The sequence below is a fragment of the Anabrus simplex genome, chromosome 10, assembly GCF_040414725.1.
Source record: "Anabrus simplex isolate iqAnaSimp1 chromosome 10, ASM4041472v1, whole genome shotgun sequence".
NCBI lineage: Eukaryota > Metazoa > Arthropoda > Insecta > Orthoptera > Tettigoniidae > Anabrus > Anabrus simplex.
The window spans coordinates 71427764-71451337 of NC_090274.1; the positions used below are offsets into that span (position 1 = coordinate 71427764).

At 42.9% G+C, this 23574-nt stretch overlaps 1 non-coding gene across 1 annotated transcript; it reads right to left on the reverse strand.

The window, feature by feature from the left end:
- Positions 1–6960: 6960 nt before the first annotated feature.
- Positions 6961–7078, reverse strand: LOC136882498 (U5 spliceosomal RNA). The gene has a single exon (XR_010861200.1). It is a non-coding gene; the product is annotated as a U5 spliceosomal RNA (small nuclear RNA).
- Between the last annotated feature and the right edge of the window lie 16496 nt (positions 7079–23574).

The following is a 23574-nucleotide window of genomic DNA, read 5'->3' on the forward strand; positions in this document are numbered from 1 at the left end:
AGAGCTTCAATGATCTCATTCCCTCTAATTTCCACCTTCTTGTAAAAGGGACCAGAGTTATATTGTTTGGGTTGACTGATAGTTGTTCTTTCCGACACCAGTTCTCCACAAGATTAAGTGATTTTGCATGAGGTCCTGGATAACACTCATCACCTTACCTCGTACCACAATCACTAGGTCATCTGCATATCCTTGTGTATAAAAACCTTATTCGTTGAGCATAGCTATGATTTTGTTCACCACGAGGTTCCACAGCATAGGAGAACGAACTCCTCCCTGAGCACAGCCTCAGGTAGCCCTAACCATCAGCGTTTCTTTAAACAGGGTTGCTTTTATTTTCCTTCCGTCTAACATGGATTTATCCATTTGACGACGGTTTTACTCACCTTGCTCTTCTCCAATGCTTTGATCATAGAGTCATAGGTTGTATTGCTGAAGTCTCCTTTTATATCTAGAAATGCCACCAGTGCAATTTCTTTATATTCTAGGCTTTCCTCTAGTTTACAAACCACCTAGTGGAGTGCTACCTCAGTGGATCTGCCAGGTCTATATGCAAACTGATTTTAATGTAACGTTGAGTTCAGTTGCACAGTTCTTCTGATATATTTATCCAGAATTTTCTTCATTGCTTTCAACATGAAGAAAGTTAAACATAATGGTGTGTATGCTTTGGCTTGGGCATAATTTGTCCTTCCAGGCTTAGGTATGAATACTGTCTTAGCTTCAGACCATGATTTCGGCACATACCCTAAAGCTAGACTAGCTCTGAAAAGGTCCATCAGGGCATTGACGAGTATCTCCCATCCTTCTTGTAGGAGTATTGGAAGTATCTCATCTGGCCCCGGAGCCTTTATAGGATGAAACGTGTTGATTGCCCATTTTACACAATTATGTTTTATTATTCTGTTGGCACAGTTCCAGTCTGCTCTTCGAGCTCCAGTCTCTGTTCCAACCGTTTCTTCTTCTGTCATCTCCTCAGCCTCAGGAAAGTGACACGCCATTAGCATCTCCAGTGTGTCCTTCCCCGCCTGAGTAAACGACCCATCTGGTTTCTCCGGTGTCCCCACCTGATTTATATGGGTTGCTTTCAGAACCTCCTGGAGCCTTGCTGTTTCAGTGTGTGATTCCACTTTCTCACAGAATAGTCTCCAAGATTTTATTTTTGCTTTCCGTATCTCTAGGTGAGTGAGTTTCCTATGACATACGCCCCACATACCATTTCTAGATGATATTTACAATCTCCTAACCTCTTTTTTCATTTTGGCTAGTTTGTTGTTCCACCACCTCACTTTTTTGGCATTTTTCTTTTCTTTGGGAGGACAGTTTTCATGGAATGAGTCTGTAATGGCCTCTTCTAATAGTTCCACTGCCTCAGCCAATTTTTTCTGTCCTCTCACATTAGTTGGAATTTTTTGTACATCCTTCCCTAGAACTTCTCTGTATCTGTCCCAGTTAGTTCTTTCTGGGTCTCTGTACACCTCAATCCCACATAGTCTAGCATCTATTGCAAATTGGATGTGCTGGTGGTCTGCCAATGATGGTTCCTCCCAGTCTTTAATAAAGTTTGCAATATGCGTAGTGCTTAGTGTGTAATGTTTATTACCTCCCTACAATTTTAGGCTTGTTTCCTAGGTTTAGTATCGTCAACTCATTTTTAATAATAAACTCTAGTAAAGACTCACCTCTTGCATTGCAGTTCATGCTGCCCCAAGCCATGTGGTGTGAATTTGCATCTGCTCCAAGGACTAGGTGTTCGCATTTCCTTTTTGCAATGCAAATTAGGTTCTCAACTTCTTCCGATGGGGGCAGATTAGTTGAGTCACACAGGAAGTATGCAGAGCCTATGGTTATTTCTCTGGGTCCATCCCAATTTTCAAGTTTAATCTTGGCCACGGTTAAGTCCCGTGAACAGTGTTCCTGTAACATAAGAGATTTTAATTTCCAAGACATGTTCTGGGTATTTCCGATGTTGTATCGTACATCAGCTTACCTCCAGATTCCACCAGTCCTGCTACTCTGCCCTTCACTACCCAAGGCTCTTGAATAAGGTCCACGTCAATAGCCTCGGACTTGAACTTCCTGGCGAAATTGGCCACAGCTGCTTTTTTATGCTGAAGATTGGCCTGAAGGACTTTCAGCTCCATCTTTATCAACATTGGGTTTTGTTTTCCCCCTGGTGACTTGAAACTTGATCTGCCCAAGTCCGAGCTTAGTCTTAAGGTTTCTCTTTTTGAGCTCTTTAAAGTCTCTTTCACCAAGGGCTAAAACGAATGTCCTTCCTGTCTTATCGATTGAAGTGGCATTCAGCACTCTCCACTCTTGTGTTAGAAGTCTGGTATCGTGCTGATTGATTCTGACGGCAGTCTGCTCTACTGGAGCTTTTGTTGCCATTTCTTGTTTTGAGTCGGTGACAGCCTGTCCAATTGGGACTTCTGTCTCCCTTTTTTTTATCTTAAGCTTGCTCCGGATCTGCTCTGCTGGAGCTTCCTTGGCTTCCCTTCATGTCGAAATATTTCAAATTGGTTCCTTATAAGCATCCATATTTCAATGAATCATAGATTTTTTGCCCCTTCTAGGGTCCTGAGCGTCGTTTTCACCATCCATGGTGAGGCATACAGCCAGAGATTTTCCTCCCGCAACACAGGTTCTCCGTAGCAGAGACCACGCCCCTCACTCATTCATCCAGCAGTCCGCCCCTAGCCCGAACCTAACCAGGTTTGTTCCCCCTTCAGTAGGCCTACTCACATGGTCTCCACTTGGCATTATCATGACTGAATTCATAGCCATGACTTTCTCCCTAGGTTGGGATCACCCCTTTCCCAACCCGCATCTCGTCCAGGCTACATGATGTGTTGATTCCAGCACCCCGCAGTGAGCCTTCACCTCAATCACCATCCCCACTTCACCTGAACCACCGTATCACCCATGTGGAGGAACCGTGGATGCCTCTCTAGCATGTGTGGGCGAGGCCTCCACTTCCAAGCCTTGACTTGGGCTAGTAACAATCACAATGCCTCAAGATGTTTTCTGGCAGTACCTGTTTTTGGTCCGCAAGAGGGTATTTTATTTCCCTCATACCCTCCAGAAAAGCCTGGAGGGCCCTCCTATCCGCCACCTGGGACGCATCCGATAGGGGAACAGGTAAGAAAACCCCCATGGGATCACTTATACTTCTCTTATTGATAAATCATCTACTGTTTCCTTTCTGTACAAGGATCCTTGTGGCCATTCACGCTTTGTGAACTGATGTCTTTTGAAAACTATGCAGGGTCTTTTACTCAAAGTGAGGGTTTGTTGCATAAACCTTATTTTTCAATTTTTCCCATAAATAAAAATCACAGACTGTAAGATCTGGCGATCTCGCGGACCACAATGGTTTACTAATTACTCTGTTGTCAAAAATCTCCTCGATTAAACTTAATGACTTGTTAGCCGTACGCACACTTGCCGAGTCTTGCTGGAAATATCCAGACTGGCATTCATTGATTGTTACAAGTAACTATTCTCATTTTTGTTCCGTATTGAAGATGATGAATATCACAAATATTATAATAATATTTGTGATATTCATTGATTGTCCGTCAATTGTTAAAAACTGGTACGAGAATGTCATTCCTATACCTCTGCCCAGTGATTGTGGTTTCAAAAACTATAGGCCCTATTGTCTTGTCTGCAGTTACTGCCGCCAACACTCCCATTTTCACACTGTAGATGCTGAACTCAAACAAAATATCATGAGAGAAATCGAGGCTAACTTGGTAGATGAACTAATTGCAAGTAATCAACTTCATTTTCTGTATCAAAATTTAATCACTAAGTTTTACAATATTTAAAATTCTTCCTCCATTTTGATACTTTTTTTGCCTTTTGGCAATTTTTTTATTTGTCAACAGTACATGTTTCGTTCCTTATTTAGGAACATCCTCAGCTGTTATTGTAGCTTAGGTGAATTGCTAAGATTTTAAACACATTAATTTGCAGGTACATTGATTCTCTTAAAAACTACTAAAAATACCAATTAAATTAAATGATATTAAAAACAATGTAGGGGTTAGTGTGTTAATGATATGAGAACGGATGATTACATAGTTGATCAGCTTAACAACTATGTCTATTCATTTGAATAGTTGTTAAAAATTTCATTTTGTTACATTAAAATGTCTGTTTGCAGTTAAAAGTTTTAAAAAATGTTTGACTTCGTAACACTGTTCAAATTGTTGAATGTTTTATCTTCTGTTCCTTCCAGGTAAGTTGTTATATATTATGAGTTTGCTTATGGTGCCCTTATTTGAGTCTAATGTGGAACTTTGAAGCTGATTGCTGATCAATTTTTGTGAAGGGAGCTTCGTTTCAATTTCTTGCTATTGTTAGACTCCAATTCTACTGTGACCCTGGAGGGACGTTTGTTGCTCGCAACAAAACGAAGCTCCCTTCACAAAAATTGATCAGCAATCAGCTTCAAAGTTCCACATTAAACTCAATCAAAGGCACCATAAGCAAACTCATAATATATAACAACTTACCTGGAAGGAACAGAAGATAAAACATTCAATAATTTGAACAGTGTTAAGAAGTCAAACATTTTTTAAAACTTTTAACCGCAAACAGACATTTTAATGTAACAAAATGAAATTTTTAACAACTATTCAAATGAATAGACATAGTTTTTAAGCTGACCAACTATGTAATCATCCGTTCTCATATCATTAACACACTAACCCCTACATTGTTTTTAATATCATTTAATTTAATTGGTATTTTTTGTAGTTTTTAAGTGAATCAATGTACCTGAAAATTAACGTGTTTAAAATCTTAGCAATTCACCTAAGCTACAATAACAGCTGAGGATGTTCCTAAATAAAGAACGAAACATGTACTGTTGACAAATAAAAATTTTTCCAAAAGGCAAAAAAAGTATCAAAACGGTGGAAGAATTTTAAATATTGTAAAACTTAGAGATGAACTAATGCGTATGAATGAAAATTTCCTTAGATGAAGCCAAAAATATGTAGATGCAGGTGAAAGATATTTTCAACATATTCTGTGACAAGGAGAGAAATTATTTTACTTCGATTATGCATTATTATGTGTGCTTGTTATTTCCATGCGATTCTTACTGGAGCTCTGCCGGCCCCAAGCTCAGCGAGTTGCCATGTGCTCATCTGACCAGCTCGCACATCTACCCGCTGCACTGCTGGCCCCAGTTTGTTTTATTTGTATTACTGTTTGCTTTATATCAGCACCAACCATCTTTTCCTATAGTATGTTACAAGATCATCTTAAGCGGCTTAAAATTTGACTTTCGTGGTATTTACGATGTCTATTGTTTTAATGTTGATCATTGCAAGTCACTACATGGCAGCACCATGCACTGTTGCTACTCTGTGGGGTAAGTGGAGGAGAGTTTCTACTTTTGGTATTGCTATTTGGTTCGGTAATGCACAATAATTAAACATTGCACGGATGTCATAGCAGATTACAAAATATCCCCTAATGTCTCCGGAATACTTTGAAGGCCGCCTGGTGGCCATGATCTTTAAGGCGTTGAAGTCTAAACGGTCTGACACTGAGGTTAGCCGGTTCGAGTCCCGTTGCTCAAAAAAAAAATTCATCAGTGGAATGTTGGCCGTCAGGGTAGGGGAAGTGGTGGTATACAATTTGTAATCACTAGATTAAATTCCAAACCTCTCCGCAGTGCTCATATGAAGTGAGGGGATATGACGCTGTTGATTCGTCCGTCAGTTGGGGACGTAAAGCCTTGAGCAGGCCCCTTGGTGCTATTCGACATGAGTAGGCTGTGTGCCGGCACTGGGTTTCACCCTCTCCCTTCCTACTATCATATATGTCATTCATTTCATCTCATTAACTCCTCTGATGAGATTGTCAGGAAGGGCATCCGGTCATAAAAACCCACCACGACCGATTCATCTCACCTCATACTCGACCCCATAGAGAAACAGAACAAGGGTTAGACAAACAATCTCCAGAATACTTTGAAGTTGTTTTTTTTTTTTTTTTTTTTTTTTTTTTTTTTTTTTTTTTTTTTTTTTTTTTTTGGCTAAACCATCTCTTTGGTATTGCTACAGTGAAGCTTGTTTGCAAAGGGACCTGCACATAGCGGAAATCTGGCATTAACGGAAATATTTCATGGCCCCATTAGATTAAAACTATGTACAAAGATACCTGTACGTAGCGGAACATGCCCAATGCGGAAACGGGAACAGTTTCTCATTATACAGCGGAAAATATACAATTTTATCTGTGTCATTTTTCATTCATGATGAGAGCAGAATTGTTCGCACGTTTTTAAATTTATAACAATTTAACTAAGTATGTACTTTTACCGTTTTCGAACACCAGAGTGCATACAACGAGTTCGTGCACCTATTTCAATACTCTCAATACTCCCGCTGGAGTTCTTTTACGTGCCCGGCTACCGACACGAAGCTGACTTATTCGAGCACCTTCAAATACCACCGAACTAAGCCAGGATCGAACCTGCCAAGTTGGGGTCAGAAGACCAGAGTGCTACCGTCTGAGCCACTCAGCACGGCATTTTTTAATTCTTCGAATCCTTAAAGAAAGAAATAATGTTGACAATCCTACAAGTTATGTATAGAAATCAGTTTTTGTAAATTTAACAAATTTGAAATCGTTACGAGGAATTTAACTACCTTGAGTACATGAAAAGCATTGAAAAGGAAATTTATTGTTGTCTCTCTCTTATAGTGTTGCAGCATACAGTTGCCTGTTGTTTACCGTAAGAGGTCCGCAATGCGGTAAAGTGACTATGAAAAAAGGAAGCATCTCAGGTTACAGTGCAGAACCCCCAGTACACAACGCACGAGTCTGCAATGTTACCTTACGAACATTTCATGGATGTCGTAGTAGGTTGGCAAATGTCACCTCATGTCCTTGCAGGTTGTTTTGAAGGAATTTTGTTTCACTTGTTTTGTTGGCTTAACACTATGGTTAAGCCGTCACAAAAATTAGTTTTAGACTCATCAAATGTCCCCCTCCACGGAAATCTTTAGTAAAAGGCGAAAGATTTATGCGATTTGAAGGGAGACCAGAGTGCATACAACGAGTTCGTGCACCTATTTCAATACTGTTAATTGTTATGAAACTGGGAGTGCACATATATTTTATTATCTTTTGTACAAAATCGTTAATAAAATGCTTTCAGTAGTAACATTATTATGTAATAAATAATATATTCCTTCAAACAAATTTACACAAAGTTTATTGGTATGCCACAAAATGACTTATTTGGAATTTAAATATGTGTCACACGAATATTTTATGATCGACATTGTTTTTGATCCCGCCCAATAGATAGCTTACCCGCTTCCAGTTTGTGCTGCTATCTTTTGGTATAGTAGTAAACATGTGCCGCTGCATTGCCTAAGCGTTGCCGTTGCCTACGAGATATACAAGGCCGGGATGTGGACCGATAGAAATGCGGGTCGCAAGTAGTTTTACGAACGTCCGCCAGAGGTCTCGACATCTTGCTATGCTGCTCGTGCTCGCGCAAAATACATTCAATTAATAATAGTACATGTTGGTTTCTAAAGACGTAAAAATCTACAAATAATGAAGTTAAGACCACCTAAATGTGATTTCGAGTGATTGGATGTAAAGTAAAGCATTTTTAAGTGGTATTTGGAATTATTTTAGGCGAAGTCAAGTGCGATAATTAATAAAAGTAATACATTAAAAATGACTTAAGTTACCATGATAACTGCTCGTATCACTCACATTTTTAAGATCTTCCAACTTAAAGGCTTCGTCCTGAAGTTCTTTTCCAAGTCATGAGCATCTGTAATTGTACGAGTTTCGTTGTCGAGGAGCATTGGTTTTAAAAGTTTTGTAATGAGAGTTACAGTCAGTGCTCTCTGATCACACTCGTCACATTTGAATGCCTCAACGAACTTTGGAACAACAAAAACGTGAAGTTTTTAAACTAAATTCGTATTTCCCAGATAACGTAATGAATGACGCGTAAAATTCAACATATTTTGCAGGAAGTAAACAAATTCTTTTGAGGGGTAGCGTAATGCTCCACGATCTTTCATCCCAATGAGGCACATCAATGGACGGTCAGTAGTGGCCGAGCATATCTGTCCCAAGCATGATTCACAGTTGAAATTTTCTTCCGCAACTCGAACATGATAACCACATGTCATGGCCAAGGAAGACAACTCCAGAGTAACAGGTTTTTGCTGAAAAGGCATGGTGTCATTTTTAATATCAATAGCATCTAAGATAATATAAAACTACCGGGCGAGTTGGCCGTGCGGTTAGGAGTGCGCAGCTGTGAGCTTGCATCCGGGAGATAGTGGGTTCGAATCCTACTGTCGGCAGCCCTAAAGTTGGTTTTCAGTGGTTTTCCATTTTCACGCCAGGTAAATGCTGGGGCTGTACCTTAATTAAGGCCACGGCCGCTTCCTTCCCACTGCTAGCCCTTTCCTATCCCATCGTCGCCATAAGACTTATCTGTGTCGGTGCGACATAAAACCAATAGCAAAAAAAAAAAAAACAGATATTTTAGGCCTATTAAAAATAGTACATCTGAAAGAAAATAGAATAATCGCGAATTGATTAGTTAGCTTACCTTCGAGCGTCTCATGAAGTAGGCCTATTTCCAGAATTGTTATTGTTTTTTTTATACGATTGTGGTGTACTCTGGGCTTGATAGCCATTTCATTTATAATAAGGGATCCTAACGTTTTCTCCACGCATGTCAAATTCATGGCTTCGTAATGGAGGTTTTCTTTAATGAGTTGGTGGTGGTGATTATTGTTTTAAGGGGAAATACAACTAGGCAACCGTCCTCTATATAACACTAATCTGAGGGAAAAAATTAACGGATCCGACACTTCAAAATGAAGATATCGGCCAAAGGAAGACAAGGACCACGTGAAAATGAAAGAATCCCTAGGCCTGGGGAACCTAATACCGTGGGGGTCGGAAAAAACAAAAGTTGACCACGAGGAGTCTGATAGGATAGATGAAAGTGAGGAGCCTAGCACAAGTAACTGGAAGCAATGCCAGGACTCAGCTAAGGGTCCCGTGGTCGCTAACCCATGCTCCAAAGTTCAGAGCCCCGGGGCCCCTTTTAGTCGCCTGTTACGATAGGCTGGGGATAGCGTGGGTGCTATTCTACCGCCCCCACCCACAGGGGGATCTTTAATGAGGGGTGTTATTCTAGTTTTTTCGATTCGAAAAGCTAACATAGGCCTAATTCGTGTCTTTTGATGCGGTAGTCGGAGGCAGTGAAGTGATCTAATGAATCTGTAACCCATAATCTGAAGTCTCAATATTTAAAATGTAAATTACAGACTCTGGATGACGTTCCAGGCGACCAAAGCGAAACTAATTCCCCCCCGTCCGGATGTAGCAACTATCCACTTCTCCTTTAAAATTGGATCGGCTGGAAATGATTGAAAACTCCAATTGTTCTTTTTTTTTTTTATTTTTTTATTTACGAATTGGACTTACAGTGCGATATACCATATTTTATACAGTATATGAAATTTACTTCGAGTTCATTTGAACACTAACAGTACGGTAAGTGAAATCTATAAGTAAACGTATTAAAAGCACTTTTCTCCATATGTCAATACACCACAGCACATGAAAACTACACTCTCTCATATACATGTCCACGCATTTTTTCGGCTGGGTGGCGCTCTTCTCAGCTCCTGCTCAGTCGGCCTAAGAACAATCTCAAGGGCAGACGCCTCGTTGGCTGTCGCCTCCCTCCAATACAATGTATACGTGTCTCATCAAGAACGTGGACACCTCTCATTCTCCAACTGCCATCCGGGATGAAATACGCCGTGGTGCCTACGCCGAAGCAGTTCTCCGCCTTCAGGATGGCCACTCCGGTCAACCCTCTCCCGACGTCGTGGCCTTCTTCCGCTATCCAGGACCGGTGGAAGGAATCACCTCCAATGGCATCTGTCTTTTTGATGTCTCCCATAAAGCGGTCCCTACTCCGGAACATCTGCTACACCAAATGCTTTCACTTCCCGACTTCCCCTTCACTCCTATAATCAATCACACCTCGCTCACTCCTACTACTACTACCACCACCATCACTACCTCTACCCACCTTTCCCAGTCTTCTTCTTCTTCCTCCACTGTTACGTATAGTCACTCCTCGCCTATTACGGCCCTACCTACTTCACTACCTTCGCTTGTCTCCTGTCCTCCCCCGCCCCCTGCTGATATGGTGCCTCCCGCAGTCGCAGCTCCGCCCATCTCCTGCTGCAACGGAGACTCTTATCCCTCGGATAATCAACAGTTTTCATCACCGAGCTGCGTCATCCGTGGGATTGACCCTGCCGTCACCGACCAGGCCATTCTGCGTGAACTGCAACTGCAGGGCATCCCCGTCCGCCGGGTCTTCAGAATCTTCAACGCGGATGGTCCGATCTTCATGGTCCGCCTCAGACTTTCTTCCTTCGCTGATGTTGCTCATCTTATTACCTCCGGCGTCCCCTTTCGCGGGCGAACCCACCGTGTGGAGCCCTCTCGTTCCCCGCCGCGGCTCGTCCGTCCTCCATCTTCTTCACAACCCTCTCCTGTCCGTTCTTCTCCCACCACCACTTCTTCTCGCCCTTCCCGCGTCCCGCCACCCACCCCACCACCGCCCCACACCACTGTCCCTACTCCATACACCACCTTTACTTTGCCGCCTCTTCCGATACTGGACCTCCTACGTCTACTGGCCACATCTGTCACTAATCTGTCTACAACTCTATACTACTTCCTTCTACAATATTATCCCGTTCCTTCCTCCCACTTTTCACTGAACCCGTCCCTTTCTGCTACTCACTATTTGTAATCTATGTCGTATGCCATGTGTGCATGTAACTCTATGTAGCACTTTCTGTAATGCGCGCCCGAGATACCTTACTATATAATAAATTCTTCCCTTTCCGGGATTGGTTGGGGTTTTTGCTCGTGCGGGGTCCTTTGCGGGTCTTCCCTGGGTTCCGTCTTGCGGTGACCGGTCCCCTTCGCCATTCTCAATCGTCGTTCCGCTCCGGTATGTACGATACATACCTTCTTCCGTAGTTCCTTTCTTGTTACCTTTTTTTCGATGGCTGAGGAGCTCCTTAGTTGAGCTGATGGCCCTGTCCCCCCCCCCCCCCCCCCCCCCAGGGGAAAGAATTGAACATAACTGACTTTATGCTTATGAAAACTCTAGCACGATGTCGAGACATCTGGCGGCGGTACTACGAACCTGGTTGGGGACGGTTTTTATGCTCAGAACTAGCGCACACTTCCCGGCCTTGCACTGTATATTTCGTAGGCCGAGAATGTGAGCTCTTCCTGAGCAGAAAACCCGTTACTACGGCGGTAGTGGGTTCGAATCCTACTGCCGGCAGTCCTGAAGTTGGTTTTCCGTGGTTTTCCATTTTCACACCAAGTTCACACCTTAATTAAGGCCACGGCACTTCCTTCCCATTCCTGAGCCTTTCCTGTCCCATCGTCGCCATAAGACTTATCTGTGTCGGTGCGACGTAAAGCAAAATAGCAAAAGGATTAGGAAGGTAGCAGCCATGGGCTGAATTAAGGTACAGTCCCAGCATTTCCTGGTGTGAATTAGGGATGGGCTGCGAACGGAGTCGCGAAGAGTCGAGACTGCTACCTCTGGAACCGACACTCTCGACTCCAGTGTCGACTCCACTGATGCACTAACGCCATCTAATAAGTATTGTCGGAACTGCTTGGAATTATAGTTCCATGTTCGTCTCTTTTATTCGCCAATATTATCTGTAATCAGCTCAGCTCCGTGGTGTAGGGAGCAAAGCGTCCGCCTGTCACCCGGCGGCCTCGGGTTCGATTCTCGGCCGGGTTAGATTTTTTAAATTGTAAATGTTTAATATCCCTAGCCTGGGGCATAAAACAGAAAAAAAGAAGCGAGTGCTTAGAGTATGATTTTACAAGAAATATTTTACCAAGCATTGTGCGTCATAACAGCCACCTCCGCAGTCTAGGGAGGCCCTGGGATCGATTCCGGCCAGGTCAGGGTTTTTTACCTGTATCTCAGGTTTCGAGATGACGGTGAGGTAGAGACCGGGTCTAGAAAGCCAAGAATAACGGTTGAGAGGATTTGTCGTGCTGAACACATGTCACCTCGTAATCTACTGGCCTTCGAGCTGGGCAGGGGTCACTTGGTAGGCCAAGGCCTACCAGGGCTGTCGCGAAAAAGGGCTTTTGTGTATAGTAATAATAATAATATTGCAACAAGACTTCACGTGGTCCTTGAATTATAACGAAAACCTACAACCCGTTTTCCAGTCACTGACCGGGTCAGGAATGGAATGAATGAAGCCTCCATTCTGCGGCGAGGATAGGAATTGTACCAGCTGCCGAGGCCTGCTGCACTCCTCTGGGGCAATAATGAATGACTGACGGATGAAATGAAATATTGGAGAGTATTGCTAGAATGAAAGATGACAGGGAAAACCGGAGTACTCGGAGAAAAACGAATTTCACGTGGAGTGACCGGGATTTGAACCACGGAATCCAGCGGTGAGAGGCCAACGCACTGCCACCTGAGCCACGGAGGCTTTAGATGCCTTAATTTATGTTCGAATTATGTTAGCGGATTTACCCATATTAGATTTGTTTTCATCGTTCATGTGGAATTCATAATGATTTACCATCGATATCTGTTTATCAATTTCCTGATCACGACAAATAAAGACGTGAAATTAAATGTCCGTGGTCTGCTATGACGGTACTTTCTGACTTGATACGTTTAGTTTTATTTCAACTACACCATTACGCTCGTCGTCTTCGCGAACGATACCGTACTTCACTCTACAATACTCTTAAAAACCCAATGGGCAAATGAGCAGCAACTTGTATGATATTTTCCGCGCCTCGACACACAAGCGGCCCCGAAATGAGAGTCAAATTCGCTTGGAGTCGTCAGGCTTCATGCGAAGCGACCGTGCGGCCCCGCAATGCGCATCAGGGTTACTTGGAGTCGAGAGGCTTCGTGCGAACCGAGACCGGTGTTCGGAGTCGATGGAGTCGACGCTCTCGATTCCAGGCTTCAGTCGCGCCCATCCCTAGTGTGAATATGGGGAAACTACGGAAAACCATCTTAACGGCTGCCGATGGTGGGATTCGAACCCACCATACCCCGAATGCAAGCGCATAGCTATGCGATACTAACCGCACAACTCGCTCAGTCCTTTCTGAAAATATGTATTTTTCTATTTTTGTATAGGCTACCCGGGATGTACAGTAGCCCGCTGGTTTTCTGATTCAGCATACTGTTGGTTAAGTTATTGCGTCTGTCCACTTATGATTGAAGTCTTGTGCAACGATGTGACATATGAACTGAGAGAATACTGAGCCGTTCTTCCCAATATAAAACAGGTACTTTTGAGTGATCATGAGCATGACTCATAGTCATAGGGCAGGCTAGAGTCGAGTTTAATTGTCAAATGTCAACTAAGTTATAATACTAAGATTCATTAAACTAATAAATAGTATAACCTAATAGCCTACCTACTTACTAGCTACTTCAGAATTATGTTTTGACTACCTTTTTAACACTGCAAATAAATCCATCTATTATTTAAACCTCCCTGTAAGAAGAGGACAGTGAATACAAAAGGGTATTATTTACAAATGAGGTGAGCTCGAGAGTCCATTATAGCATACGATTCTTTCAGTCTAGCATGTCTCACTGTATGTCTCGCTGCAGCGGAAGCTCGGCTCTCCGCCAGTGTCCAGTGAGCCGATAAGGAGCCGTGTGTATCTTGTGTCTCACTGAGCCGTGCTCGTTCACGATTCTTTCGATGTGCCATGATTCACTGTCTAGCTGCTGCGGAAGCTCGGCTCCCCGTCAATGTCCAGTGAGTGCGCCACTCAGCACTGTCCGCTGGGAGTAAGCTGAATCGTGTGCCGTGAGCTCGCCGTTCCTGTGAATCGATTCACTCTGGCACGTGAATGGATCGATACACTGCTTCGAATCATGCATTCAGTAGCCAACACTACTGGAAGGTAGTCACCTTCACGGTGCGTAGTACCAAAGTGGTTCCCTTTTTTTAAGAAGACAAATTAAAGGAAGATTCTACTTCCTCACAAACGAAGAACGATATTATCAATTTTGTGAACAGCTTCAATAATGCAGCCAGTTTATGTTAAGACTACAGAAGCTATGATTGTACATGGTAACAATCAAAACCATCAATATCTACTGAAGATCCGTCACCGCACTCGGTAGGACTGGTTTTCTTTTCATATCAACCGGGCGAGTTGGCCGTGCGGTTAGGGGCGCACAGCTGTGCGCTTGCGTACGAGATAGTGGGTTCGAACCCCACTGTCGGCGGCCCTAAAGATCGTTTTCCGTGGTTTCCCATTTTCACACCAGGCAAATGCTGGGGCTGTACCTTAATTACTGCCACGACCGCTTCCTTCCCACTCCTTACCCATTCCTTTCCCATGGTCGCCATAAGACTTACGGTGCGACGTAAAACAAATTCAAAATATAAAATCTTTTCACAACCCCTTCCAAGGAAAAGTTGTATCCACGATACTGGCCTGGACTTATACCCCAGCCCATCCACTGAAATTTTTTTGGTGTTACGCCACTGCATCCACTCACCATTTAAGATATAATGTAAGCTCGAAGAATGGTTGGATACTCAAAATAAAGCACCATAAATGATGCGGTTATGGCTCAAAAGTACAAAAGGAAAGTAAAAGACGCGATCTAGTGTCTTAAGTAGAATCCGAATCGATAGACCGTGACTTCCCATTTAAAAAATGTTTCAAGCATCAACTGCGATTCAAGCCTCGGCCGTCTTGATGTGAACACACAACCATTGGAGCTGAGTTATCACGCCCGCTAATTACAAAATAGTTACCCGCACTTTTGATGGAGCCATTTGAGGTTCCAATCAGTCCCCGGGCATTTGAAAAAAAGTCCGACTCGTTGGCTGAATGGTCAGCGTACTGGCCTTCGGTTCAGAGGGTCCCGGGTTCGATTCCCGGCCGGGTCGGGGATTTTAACCTTCATTGGTTAATTTCAGTGGCCCGGGGGCTGGGTGTTTGTGCTGTCCCCAATATCCCTGCAACTCACACACCACACATAACACGCAGTTACCTACACATGGCAGATGTCGCCCACCCTCATGGGAGGGTCTGCCTTACAAGGGCTGCACTCGGCTAGAAATATCCACACGTAATTATTACTTAGGCACGCATCCGCGATCTGTCTTGCTACTGTTAGAATAAAAATACTTTTTCATAACTTACCGAGGATGCACGTAGTTTTGGCTTCTTAGTTACAAAACTGTCCATCTTCAAAAAAAAAAAAAAATGTTACTTATATGGCACTAAATGAGTAACAAACGTGCAGCTCACAATCCTGTCACAGTCTTCCCAACGCTGCAACTTAAGGGGCCCATTCACAGTCGAGCCGGTTGGCGAGCCCGTCCATGTATAAAATCCACACCCCGAACCCGACTGGCTCGACGGTGACCATACACTGGCGAACCCGTTGGCGGACCAGTCCGCCAGTCTGTATTGCAAATAGTATGTGCATTGCCTAGTTTTTGTTATAGAGAAAGTGGGTTCGAATCCCACTGTCGGCAGCCCTGAAGATGGTTTTCCCTTGGTTTTCCATTTTCACACGAGGCAAATGCTGGGACTGTACCTTAATTAAGGCCACGGCCGCTTCCTTCCAACTCCTAGGCCTTTCCTATCCCATCGTCGCCATAAGACCTATCTGTGTCGGTGCGACGTAAAGCCACTAGCAAAAAAGTGTTTTTGTTATGGCCCAACGAAAACATTCCAAAGTGGCTGTAGCTGTTGCAGAATTTGTGCAATGATGTAAAGAAGAAGGAACGTGTGTGAATGAAGGAATGGTTGAGAGATAAACCAGGATTTTCACACGTCAGCCTATTAAGAACTCTGTGCGTACAAGAGCCTGCAGATTATAAGAACTTTCTGCGTATGGATAGCGACAGTTTTTGCGAAAAATTTTTGGAGTTGATTCGGCCAAACATAGAGAAACAGGAGACACACATGAGATATACCATCTGTGCTGAAGAGAGGTTAATTGTAACATTGCGATTTCTAGCGACAGGGAGAAGCTATGAAGACCTGAAATTTAGCAGTGTAATATCTCCTCAGCTACTTGGAAAAATCATTCCTGAGACGTGTTGGGCAATCTTCGATACGTTGCAGTCGGAATATTTGCACGTAAGTGGGCCTACGCAATTTTGATTGTGATGTATTATAAGATCGTTTTTATAAAACAAACGTAATATTCTTTTGAAAGTGATTAGTTTGGGAAATGTTATTTCACTACTAATTATGAAATACAGAAAATGCCACTACTGTAGTAATGTATGATACATACTTACAGTATTAACAAGTTAAGTGCAGAGGCGCGAGAGTCATATATGTCATAGCACAATGGTCTATAGGCTAATAATATTTGTACGAGAGTATCGGGAGACCATGGATTCTTCTTCTTCAAATTACTATTATTACTATTATTATTGTTGTTGTTATTGTTATTATTATTAGTGTTCGAATGTCGCACTAACACGTGGAAGGCATTGCGTGACGGAAGGCTGGGAAAGCTCCAGGACTCGCCCGGTACATTTCAATAAATTCTTCCCGGAACTGCTTATTCTTCTCAAAAGTCATTGTTATTTGAGGTAGGCCTAATTAACTCACACAGAAACCAAATTAAGCTACAGACGAAACCGAAGTGAGCCGGTCAGGTAGTGGCCATACACACACTGACGGGTTGGCGAACCGCCAACACGGACCCAACCTCGAGCCCAACCCTCAACAACCCCCCATACACCTTCGAGCCGGTCAGTGCGACCAAGGTCACGAACGGGCTCGCCAACCCGCTCGACTGTGAATGGGCCCCTTTAAACACAGCACATCTCTCAACCACGGTTGTTGGGAGATCAGAAGAATGCACACGCCCGGTGGGGCACGGGGCGAAGGGGTTTTCACCAGCAGAGCCTGTGACGCAATGGTTACCATAGCAACTCCGCTATTACCCAGGCGACTTTATATTATCTTCTACTGGCAGCTCTTCGCTCTTGTCAGTTGTAATCCAGCAAACTGCAAAGTGTGAGTCAGTGTATTCGTGTAGCTGATAAGAGCAGATAAGAGCCGATCTGTCTGGGCAGAACAGGAAGTTCATGCTTGTAGGCCACATTCCTCATTCTTGCATTCTTCTCATCTCTACACAGTATAACCCGAGGATCCCTAGGACAGTCTTTCCTGGAACCGATGAGCAAAAGCTGATACGTTGTTGTAAACTTGCAATTGTTTCTGGCCGTGGCCTCCGTTATCTCGGTGGTCACGTTCCGGCTGCCTACTGAGTAATCCCTTGCTAATTGCCCTTTCCTCATCTCTTGACATTTGTCAACACATGGTTACACTACCAATACTGAAGCCTCTACAGGGAAATATCCCCACGCATCACAATCCTAAATGTTTTCCTTTCATTCAAGCAGTGGCCTACAAATATGGATAATTATGTATGGCCCTATTGAGCCTTGCTAGACGATTCTGGTCGCTACGTTAATTTAACTTTTTTTTTTCTATTTGCTTTACGTCGCACCGACACAGATATGTCTTATGGCGACGATGGGACAGGAAAGGCCTAGGAATGGGAAGGAAGCGGCCGTGGCTTTAATTTAGGTACACCCCCAGCATTTGCCTGGTGTGGAAATGGGAAACCACGGAAAACCATCAATTTGACATTTCGTCGTAAGTTTTGAAGTTTTTCGTACCGTACGAAAAACAACGGCTGATCCTCGCTCTAGTTTCAGGAAACATTTTTTGGGGGGGCGGACCCCTGGGCCCCCCTTGGCTACGCCAGTGATTCAATGTGTCTGTGTTGTTTTATCTAGAGTCTGTTACATTGTTAGTTCCTTTGTCGTTCTTTCTTTCTTTCTTTCTTTCTTTCTTTCTTTCTTTCTTTCTTAATCCGTTTACCCTCTAGGGTTGGTTTTTCCCTTAGACTCAACGAGGGATCTCACCTAAAACTTCTGAACGGCTGTTGAAACTTAGACTGGAGTGGTGGTTAGAGTTTCACAATTTATTGCCTCGTTCTCAATATGGATTCTGGAAAAGTCGATCTACTTACGACCATCTTAGCATTCTGACTACGGACATCGAACGTACCTTTCTAAACCATGGTTACCTTATTCCTCGATATATCTGGGGCATACGACAGCGTTATTATACAAATACTTTCTGAAAAGCTACAAGATCTAGGTCTTTATGAAATATACATGCGATGTATATATTATTTTCCCGGTGGACAATCTCTATTTGAACCCAAGATAACACCTTGTATGGGCCCAGACTAGTAACAAAAGGACTCCCTCACGGTACTACACTGAGTCCTTTACTGTATGCCATCTACACTGCAGATCTTGATCACATGCTTAAACAAACAAAGTTCTACAGTATGCAGATGACGTATATATCTACGCATCATCTCAGTCTCTCTGGTTAACATGTTTATGGCTAGATGACGCTGCAAGGAAACTCCACACTTGAACATTTCAAACAGGTCTTAATTTATCCCCAACAAAATCCTCTATTATTGTCTTCACTCGAAAGAAACTCCACTTAACATCACCATCTGTACATCTTGGGCCATATTCCTTCCCCTTACGGACTTCAGCCAAGCTCCTAGGCTTATACCTCGATAGTAAACTTACATGAAGAACCCACGTCGAGTACCTGGGCCGAACGTTAAACATAATCAGAGCATTATGTCTAGTATGGTGGGGAGCTGACCCATCTGTTCTACTACTATTATATAGATCGTTAATACGATCTGTACTAGATTATGGTTGCATTTTTTTCGGCAACGCACCGCAGTATGTTCTTCGAAAACTAGATGTCCTACAGTTCCGCGCACTCAGGATATGTCTCGGAGTCATGAATTCAAGTCCTACTAACGCACTACTGGTAGAGGCTAAAGAAATGCCCCTTCAGATAAGACGAGATCTGCTTGCCAACAACTTTCTTCTGCAAAGCTCGTCCATAACTAGCTACCCTCTAACCATCTAAACTGTGCCACCTCCTTCCACTGTGTGACAGAGGAACAAACAGAAGACTACGGACACCTCTATTGGTCAAAAGCATCAAGAAATTACAGTACATTATACCCATTACTCTTCAAGATACATCGCTTCCAGTATTTCGACAGAAGTATGAACTTTCAGAATTTCAACCATCCACATTTCATCTTCCAGATTTTATAATCTGCAATACCAATATCAACGAAAAGGTAACAAATTTCATCGATGCATATTGGGGCAGTTATACCAAATATACACAAAAAGGTCTAAGACCGAATAAGGAGTCGGTTATGCGTACTACTGCCCTGCACTGAACACTAGCAAAATGTTCCCTCTTCCTAACGAAGCTTAATATTCACCGCTGAAATACTTGCCATTAACTCAGCCATCACGTACGGCGTCCAGCACTTCAGCAGAATATTAATTCTCACGGACTCCAAGAGTGCACTTCAAAAACTAGAACAACCATGCAGGAACACGCGTTCGAATAAATACATCATGGGTATCCTAAGTAGTATATACCAAGCTAAGGAAAACGGAAAAGAAGTTCATCTTATGTGGATCAAGGGCCACACTGGAATTATACTCAATGAGACAGTAGAAAATCTGGCAAAGCAGAGCATTACCGAAGGCCAGTTCCAAACACTACCCCTACCATACATGGACTTCCAAAGCCATATCAAGGAACAGGCTGACAAAGTATGGCCAAATTACTGGGCAACAACTCAACTCGTCAAAGGCAAGCATTATGCCGCTATCCAGGGACACATCCCACCGAAACTATGGTTCAATCTACTATCTCTAACTCGCCGCCATATCACATTAATTATCAGAATGCGACTTGGATATGCATCTTACCCCAGTCATCTGTTTAGACTCAAAGTTATAGACTCCCCAAATTGCCCTTCTGATCCCAATGAAGAAGCAGACCTCAACCATACAATTTTAGGATGCACTAGATACAAACCACAAGTAACCAATTTATATCAAACGCTTATACAACTCAAAGTTCCACTTCCCACTTCCGTTTCGTCGGTGTTCAGCAGCTATGGCATCCGTATATATCAAGCAATAGCCAAATTTTTAAGTGAAGCCAATTTAACATTGTGATACGTTTGTTCTATAGTCTGTAGTTAAACTGTTCTCATCCAACCCTAGTTCCTGTACCGTGGCTTTCCATCACCACTTAGTTACAATGCCATGAAAGGTCCCATGTTGTACAGATGTTGCTCTTTAACCTTCCTGTTTTCTAAATGTACAGAGCTGGCAGCATGGTCTTACGGACCTAATGCCAAAATGATAACAAAAAAATTAATTTTCTCACCACGCATTCCGGCCTGAATTCGCACTTCAACTTAACAACATTAGAAACCATTGTCTGAACACATTCCCAGCCCCCTCAGCTCAAGCAACTACATTACAGAATCGCGTCCTCTCCAGTATTTATAATCACCGAACGGACTTTCATCCTGTTAAAAGTAGGCTTGTGAGTATACCTGGGATATTATGTCACTCTTCACATATTTGCCCCCTGTCTTCAAAAGAGACCACCTTGGCGAAGGAACCAACGGAAACATTTCTAATCAGTACTGTGTTAAACTTTTGACCTTCATACAATGAGTGTAAACATAAAACTCATTAATTTAATGTTAATATTCCAATATATCAATGTATATGTCAAACAAACAAAAAGAAAAAAGAAAAACTGTCAGTAAATACTACTGAAATAAAATAAAGTTACAAACCCCTTAGCTAAGAAAACAAACGCCCTCCCATCTCCTACTTCTTCACTTCCTTTACGCCCCCCCCCCCCTTCTTCCTCCATCACATCTCCCCAACCCGCCCACATCTCTTGGCCAGAGAGAAGGCGTAATCCTCTAGGTGACCCACACCCACCTTTGTCAGTCAGTCAGTCAGTAAGTTATTCCGTGTTTTCAAGAGGTAATGCTTTATTACAGTGGCTGAAAATTGAATTTCAGTGGTGTTATTTATTCGACTGCAAGTTTGTGACTCTTACAGCCCTGCTGGATTTTAGTGTGAGAATAAGATCAGATCGTGCAATTTTCTGGTACGGTATTCCATATTTTTCACTGATAAATTCGATCTATACAAATAAAATAGTAACGACCGTGTGTCTGTACATTGGATATTTTTGCGAAATTTTCGTACAGTTTCACGTCTAATAATGACCACCTGCATATATTTTTAGTTTGGTGTCTGTCGGTTTGTCCGTTTTATCTGAGTTCTTATAAGTAGAAAACTACTGGATATATTTCTACCAAACGTCATATCGGTACCTTAATGCACAATAGTGCCAAGTCCAATTTTTTGTGCTTTTGACATATTGGTACTGCAGGAAACCTTGTGGGAAGCTGCATCGACTGCACTTAAATTACTTATTCAAATCAAAACGATATTAATTCAGAAAATTATAAAATGCCATATCCATGCGTGATTTCTTCCTAAGCGCATAGAAATGCTAAGTCACAGCGTCTTCAATTCTCTGAGTGCTCATTTGTGCCATGTCCGGACTAGGAATGGATATGCACTTGTTCTTGCTTGTGTAGTTTTGTTCTTCTTGTTGCTTAAATCACCTTAGGGATTTCTAAAGGTATGGTAAATGGAGCATTGAAGCATAAGACTTCATTTGGAACGTACAACGGTCATGATGGTATAATAGGACGACCAGCATCCAATTGGGAACATGCATCATTTTCAAAAATATTTTTTTTGAAAAGTACACCAATGAAATAGTACGTAAACGTATTACATTGTGGTATGTTGCCTTGTTTTCTACCATTAAAAAATATTTAATAGTGCCTTTCCGCAAGGCGAGTGAAACGGCCTCTGACGTAAGCGGCGCGCTGTGACGTCACGATCCAGTACCGCATGGAGCTCTACCAGCCGTTGTGCATCAGCCGTTGCTAAAAGCCGATTGTTTATTATTCATGATCGCGAATAACTTCAAAATGACAGAAGAAAGGTTCAAAACAGCACAATCAGACAATCTATCATGTGTAAATGTCATCATTCTTGAAAAATAGTGACTTTTGTGGCCGCAGAAATTCGCGGATAACAAGCAAGTTTGTAAGTGGCGTCTTTTATATACGTGCAATGTACTGTAACCCATAGTATTAGGATAACAACGAACCTGGATAGATATTACATCACTTTCAACATTTCTTTCTAGACTGATTCCCCTATTAAAGAATAACATTACATTTTCGGGCTTTCAGCATTAGTAAAGTGAGAAATCGGATTTCAGCACTAACATAAACATATAGGTTGCATTATAGTACTAGTCCGCTTCTGTGGTGTAGTGGTTAATGTGTGCCACTCCCGGAGGCCCGGTTTCGATTCCCGGCTCTGCCATGAAAGTTGAAAACAAATAGTACGAGGGCTGGAACGGGGTCTACTCAGCCTCGGGAGGTCAACTGAGTAGAAGGGTTTCGAATCCCACCTCAGCCATCCTCGAAGTGGTTTTTCGTATTTTCCTACTTCTCCAGGCACCTAAGGCCACGGCCGTTTCCTTCCCTCTTCCTTGTCTATCCCTTCCGATCCTCCCATCCTCCAACAAGGCCCCTGTTGAGCATAACAGGTGAGGCCGCCTGGGGGAGGTAATGGCCCTCCTCACCAGTTGCATCACCATACTCAAAGTCTCACGTTCCAGGACACTGCCCTTGAAGTGGTAGAGGTGAAATCCCTCGCTGAGTCCGAGAGAAAACCAACCCTGAAGGATAAACTGATTAAGAAAGAAAGAAAGAAAGAAAGAAGGAAAGAAAGAAAGATCATAGTGCTATAGGGCTATAATCCATCATTCCCCCAAAAAAATATATTTATGGTTGGGACAACTGGCCTACCCACTTCCGGGGCCCATGAAAGAGAATTAAATATCTTTGTGGAGGGAAAAAGTTAAACATTATAAAGATAAATATGACTTCATCTAGTTTTCACAAGTCGGGCTGAGTGGTTCAGACTGTTGAGGTGCTGGCCTTCTGACCCCAACTTGGCATGTTCGATCCTGGTTCAGTCCTGTGGTAGTTGAAGGTGCTCAAATACGTCAGCTTCGTGTCGGTAGATTTACTGGCACGTAAAATAACTCCTGCAGGACTAAATTCCTGCACATCGGCGCCTCCGAAAATCGTAGAAATAGTTAGCGGGGCGTGAAGCCAATAACATTAATTACATTTGGCTTTTAACAAGCTGAGCATATCAGGAAAGAAAAGTGTCCTGGTGACATTTTAGTCGCTCAATACAGGAATGTCTTTGGGTGCTGTGACTTTTACTTTTTTTTTTTTTTTGCTTTACGTCACACCGTCACATATAGGTCTTATGGCAACGATGGGACAGGAAAGGCCTAAGAATGGGAACAAAGCGGCCGTGGCCTTAGGTACAGCCTCAGCATTTGCCTGGTGTGAAAATTGGAAACCACAGAAAACCATCTTCAGGGCTGCCGGCAGTGGGG